Source organism: Indicator indicator, chromosome Z, assembly GCF_027791375.1.
Source record: "Indicator indicator isolate 239-I01 chromosome Z, UM_Iind_1.1, whole genome shotgun sequence".
Taxonomy (NCBI): domain Eukaryota; kingdom Metazoa; phylum Chordata; class Aves; order Piciformes; family Indicatoridae; genus Indicator; species Indicator indicator.
The window spans coordinates 44,441,444-44,444,625 of NC_072053.1; positions in this window are offsets into that span (position 1 = coordinate 44,441,444).

Consider the following 3,182-nt stretch of genomic DNA (forward strand, 5'->3'; position numbering starts at 1 on the left):
CTGGTCAAAAGAAGGATTGATGCAGACACTCTTCCCTTTGACAGATTTTGCTAAAAAACAGAGAAAAAGGCAAATTAGGAATAGATTCTAAATGAGGAAAGTAAGAACACAGGATTAGTTCACAATGCATATCTCTTAAACTGCAACGATGTTGTAGGTTTGCATCCTAATTGCTTTTTATCTTTCTTGGGGAGAAATAATTCCACTGAGCTGTTTGGATTTTGCTCCAGACTGTCACTGGTGTTACTTGAGATCCTATGCCGTGAAGAGTTTCCTTCACGACTCAAAAAGCTTTAGCATTGCCAATTCCTTGTGTCTTAAATATGTCACACCAATAGCCAATTTCCCTTGCTTTCTGACCTGCCTTCAGACTGCTGGTGGAGGCTTTTAAGAGGACTGTGGGCCTTACTACTCTCAGCAGTGAGGACTAGCAGGGCCCAGCAATTGTCTATGTGTAAAGGATACTTAAAAGATGCTTCGTGGCAGATGAAGGCAAGCTTTTTAGAGTTTTTTTATAGCCTCCCCTTTTATTCTTGAGTTTCCAAAATACAATTCTCTTCCTGATCTGTAAATAATGCCCTTTACTGTTGACATTACCCATCCAATAACAATAAACCTATCCAGCCTGTAACCCATGTGGTGTTGTGCTGGAACAGTCCAGCAAGCAAAGATTTCTAGGAGGAAGAAAGTCACTGCTGTGCTATCAGGGGATGGAATATGGTATTTTCTATTGAAAGTATCTGCTCAGTGACAGAGGGATAAAGGAAAAGATAATCTCGGGCTTGTTTGGCAGATGCTTACAATAACTACAACAAGAACACTTCTGAATGCAAAGGTGTAAATCAGTGCTCACAATTTTCCCATGTGGCAGGCAAGCGTATTAATTTTGCCAAGGAGAAAGTAAACCTTCAATGGCATAATCAGAGTCTGAGAAGATAAACAATGCAAGTTCCCTGGCAATTCTTGGATCTCTTTTGCCTTTTCACACTGTTTTCATGAGCCTTTGTGGCTTGTATGGTATCACCAGAGTCACTGTGCTCCTCAGTTCTACAAGGGAAGTTTCTTCTGCTGATGAGCTCCAGCTGCAATTGTGGACTGCTCTTAGAGCTGTTGCACAGAAGAAGAGGAATTTATTAGTGAAACGTAAATAGACATTATCTTAAATGTGTGTGTAGTTGGGATTCTATTTTTGTTTTACTGCTTAAATGGCTTCTTCTACACATCACATCGACAGTCCTTTGCACAATGTATTTACAAATTATAAGAAATTTAGAAAAAAAATGCAGAGAGTTTTAAATGCAAGGGAGAGGGCAGTAAGCTCTTCTGTCTTATGAAATCTTTTGTGTTTAATGAAAGTGTGAGTTCTGCTTAGTTTCTCTAACAAAGGAGTGCAATCTAAGTGTATAGTTAATCAAACACTTCTGGCTTCTGGTGATTTACCACATCTGTTGAGTTTCTTGAAGCTTTCCAAGACTAAATATATTGGCTCATTTGGCTTGTAAATGAGGGCTTTTCTCATTGTCATGCCTGTTCCAGATAAGCTTGAGCAAAATCACTCTACCTCAGCTGAAATTAGATATTCATTTCCTTTCTCGTGTAGTGAAGGCACCATATGCCCAGAATTATGCCCCCAGATACCAGCAAACTTGTCCCAACATGTTTTGGTAAGTCCCCCCTTTCACCCTCCACCCAGGAGAGGAGGACAAAGGCCCAGGCACCAACCTGTCTCCTAAGGAGTAAACAACTGCGTGCATCCATGGCATGGTATGTTCACGCTCTTTCCATCTAAGGGCATAATTCTAGCTTCATCCTTTCTATAGGTCGAAGCAGGTTGTTGACAAGTGTGCCCATTGGCCAGATCCAACCTCGAGAAATCTATAAGTACTACTCCATTTGTTTCCTACTTTGCTCTCTCCTTTTGCCTTCACTCGCTATGTAAGCTCGTGCTGCGTAAGCTGTAAGTCGTCTCACACACAAGCATACTAGAAGCCTCTGCAATACGGAAAGAAGCCAGCCCACCAACCTGCTCAAGGAACCAGCAAACAGGATGATCACTTCGCTGATGCAGAAAGCCAGCATTGTAAGCCCAGTCGAGAGGTCTGAGGAAGACAGCCCTGAGGGTAAGCTTTAGCCCAGAAGGGGAGGGACTAGCCCTAAGCATGGCAGTCCAGAACTGCTGCAGCCATAAGCAGCCATAAGCAGAAACGCATTCTGCGTGACTCCGCTGTTTGCAGTAGAGAAAAGGAGCTGTTGCCACTCTGCAGCCCTGTGCCATCAGGGTAATGCCACCCGGGATTTCCCAAGAGAGATAGAAAACGTCCTCTCCTTTGAAGTCAAGCCCAAGACTTCTGCATTGTAACCTTAATAGAATCAGTTGCCGAGATTCAACATTGTCAGCTCACTTCGAGCCAAGCCGAGGAGGAAGCACTGCCCACCGGGAACCGTCACCTCGTCACGTAAGACCACTCCTTCGACCCGGCCTGCCGGGCTGACCCTGCTAAGGGAACCCGCCCATTGGTGGAAAGCCTCGCCCCCTCCACGGCCGCAGGAGGAGAAAGAAAGCCTTTCCCCCACCTGCAGAGGGGGGGAGGAGAAGGAAAGTCGCTGCCCGAGGGGAGCAGCCCCAGGCAGACAGGCAGCCAACAGCCAGCTGACAAGCAGCGAGTAGCCAGCGTAACCCAGCAACTTGCTTCACTACAAAAAAAGTGTATCTTTCCATGTGTGCAACATTCAGTAAGATTCTATTCAAAGCGCCTGCGTGTAGCCGTGTGATATTCCAGATTAATTTGCCTTGTAATACCGTTGTAAATATCTCTGTAGATAGTTAACAGCCGCCAAACGTCTTGTCAAGTCTCCATCTAGTGGACAAGCGGCAGAACTGCACCTTTCATTCCCTTAATTAGGAATCAATTCTGTAAATACTATAATTGGGTAAAATTGTTTATGCTGAACCAGTTATGGACTATGTTTTTACAACTGTGCATTTGAATCAATATATATAAGGTGATTAATCGAATATTCATAAGTATAATAATAAATAATCATAATTTATATTTCATAAATCATAATAACCATCATCCTCCATCCCTAATTAATCACCACAACATCTGGTACAGGTAAAGGTGCTGTGGGCCAACAATGCTGTTTTCTACAGCCTCTTAGTATTTCTGAAGCTAGGCATA